Source organism: Triticum urartu, chromosome 6A (genome assembly GCF_056163025.1).
Source record: "Triticum urartu cultivar PI428250 chromosome 6A, HENAU_Tu73, whole genome shotgun sequence".
Lineage (NCBI taxonomy): Eukaryota > Viridiplantae > Streptophyta > Magnoliopsida > Poales > Poaceae > Triticum > Triticum urartu.
Window position 1 is genome coordinate 365,255,708 of NC_141878.1, and position 10,309 is coordinate 365,266,016.

A 10,309-nucleotide genomic window follows, 5' to 3' on the forward strand; every position below is an offset into this window, starting at 1 on the left:
AGGGGGGCACCGCACACGGATAAAGATCAATCATCAACTTGTGTGTCCATGGGGTGCCCCTCCCCCGTATATAAAGGAGTGGAGGAGGGGGAGGGGGCCGACCTCTCTAGGCGTGCCCCAAGGGAGTCCTACTCCCACCGGGAGTAGGATCCCCCCTCCCCATTGTTTTTTTGATAACCCCCCTTCCCTTTGTTGGTTCTAGGAGAGACGGAAGGAGGAGGAAGAAGGAAGGGGGGGGGGGCGCCCCCGCCTTTGCTTCTTTTCCCTCTCTTCCACTAAGGCCCAATAAGGCCCATATACCTCCCGTGGGGTTCCGGTAACCTCCCGGTGCTTCGGTATACTCCCGATTTCACCCGGAACCATTCCGATGTCCAAACATAGGCTTCCAATATGTCGATTTTTAGGTCTCGGCCATTTTGAGACTCCTCGTCATGTCTGTGATCAAATCCGGGACTCCAAACTACCTTCGGTACATCAAAAGACATAGACTCATAATACCGATCGTCACTGAACGTTAAGTGTGCGGACCCTACGGGTTCGAGAACTATGTAGACATGACCGAGACATGTCTCCGGTCAATAACCAATAGCGGAACTTGGATGCTCATATTGCTTCCTACATATTCTACGAAGATCTTTATCGGTCAAACCGCATAACGATATACCATGTTCCCTTTGTCATCGGTATGTTACTTGTCCGAGATTCGGTTGTCGGTATCTCAATACCTAGTTCAATCTCGTTACTGGCAAGTCTCTTTTACTCGTTCCATGATGCTACATCTCTTAACTAACTCATTAGCTACATTGCTTGCAAGGCTTATAGTGATGTACATTACCGAGAGGGCCTAGAGATATCTCTCCGACAATTGGAGTGACAAATCCTAATCTTGATCCATGCCAACTCAACAAACACCATCGGAGACACCTGTAGAGCACCTTTATAATCACCCAGTTACGTTGTGACGTTTGGTAGCACACAAAGTATTCCTCCGGTATTCGGGAGTTGCATGATCTCATAGTAATAGGAACATGTATAGTTATGGAGAAAGCAATAGCAACAAACTAAACGATCATCGTGCTAAGCTAACGGATGGGTCAAGTCAGTCACATCATTCTCTAATGATGTGATCCTGTTAATCAAATGACAACTCATGTCTATGGTTAGGAAACATAACCATCATTAATTCAAGAAGCTAGTCAAGTAGAGGCAAACTAGTGACATTCTATTTGTCTATGTATTCACACATGTACTAAGTTTCCGGTTAATACAATTCTAGCATGAATAATAAACATTTATCATGATATAAGGAAATATAAATAACAACTTTATTATTGCCTCTATGGCATATTTCCTTTACTCCCTAACACTCAACTCTCTCTCACGGTTTGGCTATGGTGGAAAGATGATTTGAGTGGAAAGCAACTTGGGGAAGGCTAGAGCTCAAGATTCTTGTGGTTGGATTGGAATGTCTTGGTCTCAACACATGAGTAGATGGTTCTCTCTCAGAAAATGAGTAGTGGAAGTGTAGGCATGTTCTGATGGCTCTCTCTTAAATAGAGAAGGGGGTGGAGGGGTATATATAGCCTCCACACAAAATCCAACCGTTACACACATTTGACCCAACTCAGTCAGACCGAATAGGAGAACTCGGTGAGACCGATTCAGTTCAAAATGTCAGGATTCTAGGCGGGACCGACATGATCAACTCGGTGGGACCGATGTGCTAGGGTTAGGGCGAAACCTCATCTCGGTGGACCGATTGCATGAACTCGGTGAGCCCGATTTCAGCAATGAGCAAACAGAGAGTTGGTCAGGCAAACTCGGTGGGACCGATTGCATATTTCGATGAGACCGAAATAATTGCAATAGGCAACAGAGAGTTTGCAGGGCCATCTCGGTGAGACCGAGATCCCAATCGATGAGACCGAATTGATTAGGGTTTCTGGCAGTGGCTATGTCAAAGGAACTCAATGGTGCTGGATAGATCAAATCGGTGGGACCGAGTTTAACTTTAGGTTTTGGACATGTTTGGAATTGTGAAAGTGGTTGAGGGCTTTGGAGCATATCACTAAGCACTTTGAGTAAGTAGACCATTAAGCAACACCTCATCCACTTTTAATAGTATTTGCTTTTCCTATGGACTCAATGTGATCTTGGATCACTAAAATAGAAATGAAGAGTCTTGAGCTTTTGCCAATCTTTGTCCTTAGCATTTTGAAAGGGTTCCACATCCTCTTGTCCATGCCACGCCATTGTTAAACTTTCTGAAATATGCTAGATGAAAATATTAGTCCAACAAGAGATATGTTGACATTAATTACCAAAATCACCCAGGTAAGTATCATTTACCAATATGTAATGTGTCAGCATACATTATTGTTACTATTACAATCCAATTTTCAGGAAGGAATGGGTCCGAAGCTTGACACCCAGTCCAATGGGCTTAAGTCTCAAAAACTGAGGGCATACTTAACATTGAGCAGTCTATGGACAATGATTGTTTCAACATTGCCGTGCATATACTAGCATGTGACGAGGGAGTATTGTTCATATACCCTCCTATGCACTACACGGATCTACAATTTTGTGTAAGTTATCAAAATTGTTCATTCAATATCATTATTATCAACATGTTTCTAAATAGTTTTTTACTCAGTCCATGATGCGGGATTCAACACGAGGTCAAAAGTTCTGCGATAAGGAAACTATTCAGAAGTTGGCAAATTTGTTTGATAGCTGGCCTGAAATAGACAACAACATCTCATCGTGCAACATGGTAAGTAAGGTCTTTTGTCCATTGTTTGCCATGGTTTATTGTTGTCTGTAATAGCTACGACTTGTATATTTATCTTCCGTATGAATCCATCGGTCGATACATCTTGTACGTCATCGACAAAGAGGTATGTCGTGTATCTATTCTGGACCCTATTCATACAACACAATTGTTGGAGATGAAAATTCTGAGGCACTTCGTGAAATTAAAAAGTTTTGCGCGGGAATTCAAAGAAGCATTGGAAATAAAGCAGTTCCAACCAGGATGGCATTCTGATATATCAAAATGGCGACGTTTATTTCCTGATGGTATTCCAACGAGCGTTGACGGGTAATAAATTTAGAATATAAACATTTATTTTTGTTATCACCATATTTAATACAATAACAATTTAGGAAATTGCAGGGATTTGTCAGGCTATTTTTTCTTTTATTTTATGCTATTGTGTAACGGTAAAGACCTGGCGAAGCCGGTTTGTGCGGTGAGTATTGTGTGTTACACATGTTTTTAAACCTTCCACGTAAAGTATTCATGCTAACTACATATATTGCTTTTGCAGGATGGATATGAGTTGAGGAAGCAATTTTTATTATACTTGCTCAAACATCGTGTGAATGAAGCTAAAGACAACTTGCCTGATATTGTGAGAGAATTTCTTAAGCGCATCGAGTAGATCTCAATACTTTGTAATAGATTTTTAATTGGAGATCACTTATATGTATACATTGTTAATTTGCTACTTTGTTATCACTTTTGATTCCAAATGAAGTGGACTTCAATTATTATGCAATTGTGATTGTGTTATATTGTCTCTATCTATGACTATTTCACAAGCCAGTGGCAACGCACGAGCATTCTATTAGTGTAAAGATAGAATACGAGAGCATGTGAATGCATGAGCATGTCAAAGCAAGCAATGAGTTACATGTATCTTGGTTATATGCTTCAGAGCAAATGATGTAGATACATGGAGTGTACCTTCATGTTCATAAGTCCTTCTTGCAAACAATATGTACATCAGTAAGAGATCATCATGCACATGAGTGAGATGCATATACTTACCTTGTGGTCTTGAGCTGGCTTTGGTCAAGATGAACTTGAGAAAACATGGTTAGATAACACAAGACCACTTCTAATCAAAGCAAGTTTAGAAAACCACAAGAGTACCAAGACTGGGATGACATGTAGAGAGTGAATACTTAGTACTCTATTTGGATATAGACATGTCCCCAATGATTAAAGATATGCGATGAATTCCAAAGATTTTCTTCCCTTGGATATGAACTCTTTCTCCCCCTGAATCTGATATTGGTTGATGGGAGAAGGTAGGGTAAGAGAAAATCATAGCAAAGCAAACATACATTAACATGTCTTTCCCCTCTTAAAGACATGTGACTTCTCTCCTCTATTGTTAATAAGCATTTGGAGAAGCTAAGATGTGCTTTATCCCCATTGTGATAATCTTTGATGTGCTCTCTCCCCCTTTGACATAAATTTCCAAGAAGGGATCTTCTGGAGCATGAGTGAAATAGGTTTGGTCCTTGAGTCACATTACAAAGAAGCATGTAGTTCAAAGGATAAGAAACATCGATGGAGCTGGAGAAGAAATGACATTTGTAATGGCAAAAAGTTTTCTCAGTAGTGAAATCGGCAACGCTGATCCAATTTCTTCGGTGACACCGAGTTGGCAGTGTCATAGATGATGCATATCGGTCGGACCGGGTTAGTCCTTGTCAGTTGTACCGATGAACTATCTACAAGGTATTATTGTAGTTCGGTCTAGACAATAGGCATGACTCGGTGAGGACGAGCTCAATACAGAGGAAAACTTTTGTCACCTTAGCTCACTTGGCAAACAAGATCTCACAAAGATTTCCAAGGAATTAACTGAAGAATTTGCAATGAATTAAATGCGGAAAATACAGAGAAAGCATACAAAAGGAAAACAAATTTAGATGAAGATTTTCTTTGAAAAGGGGCACAAACATGCAAGAAACACAAGCAACATAAAAACAAAGAAATAATAGAGAACTTCATCTAGAGGGGGTCGGCGACAAAGTCACCTATGTTAGAGTATATTGACTAAGGAGTCAAGTGATAACACTTGATCATAGGTCATACTCATCGTTTAAGCTCAAAATGTTGTTACCATTTTTCGTTTAAGCACTTTGATGTATTCACATGTTGTTGAGCTGCCTTGACCCATGACTTTGGATAAAGCTTCTCTAAGATGGAATAACATACCTTGGGTGGTGGTGTTGATATTGATCATGTAGTCGAACTTGTGTTGGATGCTCAAGGTTGATGTAGTTCATCAAGAGTTGAGAGCATCACTTATAGTTTGAGTTCATCTTCCTACATGGGTTAGTCTTGCAAGGAAGAGCACTTGTGTATCCAAGATGATAATCATGAAACTTGACACCAAATGAAATTTGATATATAGAAATTGTCAAAGGATATGTTGAGTGGATTCATGCTTCCTTGTTTTCAACAACCATATAGTAGAGACTTGGTGATGTAGAGATTTCTCAAGATATGAGTGACTTGCAATCTCATAGATTTGGGCTCATCCAAGTACCTACAAGGATTAGATGACATGCAAGGGTACAAGTATAGATCCAAGACATATGATCATCATCATAAGATAAATATCAAGGATTAGTCAAAAGAAGAACTCATGCCTTGCATGTATCCAAATGGAGTTTCTACTCCAAGTTTGAGGCATCAATGATATTCATTTTGAAAGTGTGTTATATCGACCAGAGGGGGGGGTGTGAATAGGCGATTTTTACAAATTTGTCACTGAGGAATTTCAGCGTGAGGAAATTCCTAAGCGATGAACTACTTAACATCGGAATAAGTACTCAGATGCAAGCATAACAGAGTAGTAGCACAGTCATCATGATGAAATGAAAACAAGCACTGAGTACAAATAGCGTAAACACAGGATAAGCAGGCTGAAGACGAACTGACTGAAGAAATAGGATTGAGGAAGTTGAGAAAGTATTTAGTCAAAGTCTTCAAACAGTAACGATCAAGTACTTCTACACAGAAATGAGGAAATGAAAGAGATGAGGAAATAGAACCAGTAGCTCGGTGAAGACGATGATTTGGTAGACCAGTTCCAACTGCTATGACAGTCGTACATCTAGTTGGAGCGGCTAGGTATCTAAACCTGAGGACACACAGTCCTGGACAGATAGTCCTCACCATATTCTCCTTGAGCTAAGGTCACACAGACCTCGCCCAATCATTCGTGGCAAGTCTTCAGGTGACTTCCAAACCTTCACAAACTCGGTCACTCGGCGATCCACAATTTCCTCTTGGATGCTCTAGACCATGACGCCTAACCGTCTGGAGGATGCACAGTCCTCAAAGGTAATAAGTGTTGATTCCACACAGGAACAATCTCTTCAGTGATGCTCAATCACTTTGGGTTTGTAGGTGTTTGGGTTTGGGTTTTCCTCACTTGATGATTTTCGCTCAAAGTCCTTGGAGGATGGGATGCTCTTAATGACAAGTGTCAGTTTCTCTCGAAGCAGCCAACCAGCTAGTGGTTGTAGGGGCGGCTATTTATAGCCTAGGGAGCAGCCCAACATGATGAGACATAAATGCCCTTTAATGATATGACCGTTAGGTGGGTAGATATTTGGGACAGCTGGCGCGTAGCACAACAACGGTCGGATATTTGAGCTATCAAATTCCTCAGGGCTATCATGTGCCTCACTTGTAGGCAATCCGCACTGGCCAATTCCTATCTCCTCAGTCAGAACAAATTCCTCAGAGACCAGAAGAACTTCGTCCCTGTCGCTAAAGAAATTGACTGAACTATATGAGATTTCCAATGGCTTCACTCGAAGGGATTGGTAGGTGTAGGATTTTGAGATGAGCATCACTTGGAAACTTTTCCTTAGTTTTACCTCGACCCCCTTTAACAGTACGGTGTTTCCTATGACTCAAGAAAGAGAAAAATGAAACTACGAAAACAAAAGTCTTCACGCTTCATATTCCTCGCATAAATATCAAGTCTTCAGGATCACACCAATTTCTTCACTTTCAAAGTCTTCAGAAAGCCAAAGTCTTCAGTTGATGACATTCATTTTTAGGGGTCGACTTTCTCTGTAAATATCAAACTCCTCATAGCCTTATAGACCTATGTACACTCACAAACTCATTAGTCCCTTAACCTATAAGTCTCCAATACACAAAAATCACTAAGGGGCACTCGATGCACTTCATTTCACCTCTCAAATGACAAAAATACTTTCTCATCAAGCGGTTTAGTGAATATATCCGCCAATTGCTTATCGGTACGAACAAGCTTAAGATTGATGTCTCCTTTAGCAACATGATCTCGAATGAAATGATGACGAACTTCAATATGCTTAGTTTGAGAATATTGCACGGGATTGTGAAAAATCTTAATAGCACTTTCATTATCACAAAGCAATGGAACATGTTTCACATATATCCCACAATCCTTAAGAGTTTGAGTCATCCAAAGTAACCGAGCACAACATGATCTGGCGGCAATGTATTTCGCTTTGGTGGTGGATAAGGATACCGAGTTTTGTTTCTTGGAGGATGATACGTCCATTTTGCATCATGCTTTTATATCGATATTTATCGCATTATGGACTGTTATTTCACTTTATGTCACAATACTTATGGCTATTCTCTCGTATTTTACAAGCTTTACACAAGGAGGGAGAATGCCGGCAGCTGGAATTCTGGTCTGGAAAAGGAGCAAATATTAGAGACCTATTCTGCGCAACTCCAAAAGTCCTGAAACTCCACGAAATGTCTTAAAAGAAATAAAGAAAAATCCACGCCAAAGATGAAGGCCAGGGGGCCCACACCCTTCTCACGAGGGTGGGGGGGCGCCCCCTAGGGCCCCCCCTAGGGCGTGCCCCTACCTCGTGGGCCCCCTGGTGGCTCTCCGATGCCCATCTTCTCCTATATGAGGTCTTTCGATGAGAAAAAAATAGGAAGGAACTTTTCGGGACGAGACTCCGCCGCCACGAGGCGGAACCTTGGCGAATCCAATCTAGAGCTCCGGCAGAGCTGTTCTGCCGGGTAAACTTCCCCCCCCCCCCCGGAGGGGGAAATCATCACCATCGTCATCACCAACGCTCCTCTCATCGGGAGAGGGCAATCTCCATCAACATCTTCACTAGCACCATCTCATCTCCAAACCCTAGTTCATCTCTTGTATCCAATTCTTGTCTCAAAGTCCGGGATTGGTGCTAGTAGGTTGCTAGTAGTGTTGATTACTCCTTGTAGTTGATGCTAGTTGGTTTATTTGGTGGAAGATCATATGTTCAGATCCTATATGCATATTATTACCCCTCTGATTATGAACATGAATATGCTTTGTGAGTAATTCTGTTCGTTCCTGAGGACAAGGGAGAAGTCTTGCTATGAGTAGTCATGTGAATTTGGTATTCGTTTGATATTTTGATAAGATGTATGTTGTCTAGCCTCTAGTGGTGTTATGTGAACGTCGACTACATAACACTTCACCATTATTTGGGCCTAGAGGAAGGCATTGGGAAGTAGTAAGTAGATGATGGGTTGCTAGAGTGATAGAAGCTTAAACCCTAGTTTATGCGTTGCTTCGTAAGGGGCTGATTTGGATCTATATGTTTCATTCTATGGTTAGGTTTACCTTAATACTTTTGTTGTAGTTGCAGATGCTTGCAATAGAGGTTAATCATAAGTGGGATGCTTGTTCAAGTAAGAACAACACCCAAGCACCGGTCCACCCACATATCAAATTATCAAAGTATCGAACGCGAATCATATGAACGTGATGAAAACTAGCTTGACGATATTCCCATGTGTCTCGGGAGCGCTTTTCCTATTATAAGAGTTTGTTCCGGCTTGTCCTTTGCTACAAAAGGATTGGTCCACCTTGCTGCACTTTATTTACTTTTGTTACTTGTTGCTCGTTACAATCTATCTTATCACAAAACTATCTGTTACCACTTATTTCAGTACTTGCAGAGAATACCTTGATGAAAACCGCTTATCATTTCCTTCTGCTCCTCGCTGGGTTCGACACTCTTACTTATCGAAAGGACTACGATAGATCCACTATACTTGTGGGTCATCAAGACTCTTTTCTAGCGCCGTTGCCGGGGAGTGTAGCGCCTTTGGTAGGTGGAATTTGGTAAGGAAAAATTTATATAGTGTGCTAAAATTTTCTGTCACTTGTTACTATGGAAAGTAATTCTCTGAGGAGCTTGTTCGGGGTATCTTCACCCCGTCCAGTAGAGCAAACAGTTGCTCCTCAACTTACTGAACCTATTGAAAATGAAATTCCTTATGAGTATCCTTCGGGTATGCTAGAAAAACTGCTAGCTAATCCTTTTACAGAAGATGGAACAAAGCATCCTGATGAGCACTTAATATATGTGGATGAAGTTTGTGGATTATTTAAGCTTGCAGGTATACCCGATGATGTTGCTAAAAATAAGGTCTTCCCTTTATCTTTGAAGGGAGACGCATTGATATGGTATAGGCTATGTGATGATATGAGATCGTGAGACTATAAAAGATTGAAGCTGGAATTTCATCAAAAGTATTACCCTATGCATCTTGTTCATTGTGATCGCAATTATATATATAATTTCTGGCCTCGCGAAGGAGAAAGCATCGCTCAAGCTTGGGGGAGGCTTAAATCAATGTTATATTCATGCCCCAATCATGAGCTCTCAAGAGAAATAATCATGCAAAGTTTTTATGCTCAGCTTTCTGAAAACAATCGCACCATGCTCGATACTTCTTGTGCTGGCTCTTTTATGATGAAGACTATTGAATTCAGATGGAATTTATTGGATAGGATTAAACGCAAATCTGAAGATTGGGACCTCGACGAAGGTAAGGAGTCAGGTATGGCACCTAAGTTTGATTGTGTTAAATCTTTTATGGATACCGATATTTTCCGTAAGTTTAGCACTAAATATGGACTAGACTCTGAGATAGTAGCTTCTTTCTGTGAATCGTTTGCTACTTATGTTGATCTCCCTAAGGAGAAGTGGTTTAAATATCATCCTCCCATAGAAGTAAAAGTAGCTGCACCTATTAAAGTTGAAGAAAAGACTGTCACTTATAATGATCCTATTGTTCCTACTTCTTATATTGAGAAACCACCTTTCCCTGTTAGAATAAAGGATCATGCTAAAGCTTCAACTATTGTTTGTAAAAGCAATATTAGAACTTATACACCTCCTGAGCAAGTTAAATTAGAACCTAATATTGCTATTGTTAAAGATCTCTTGTCTGATAATATTGATGGGCATGTTATTCAGTTCGAAGGTGAAACTGCTAGAATTGCTAAACCTTGTGCTAAAGATAAACATAGACCAGTGGTAGGCGTGCCTGTTATTTCTGTTAAAATAGGAGATCATTGCTACTCATGGCTTATGTGATATGGGTGCTAGTGCTAGTGTTATACCTCATGACTTATACAAAGAAATTAAGAATGAAATTGCACCTGTTGAGTTAGAAGATATTGATATTACTATTAAACTT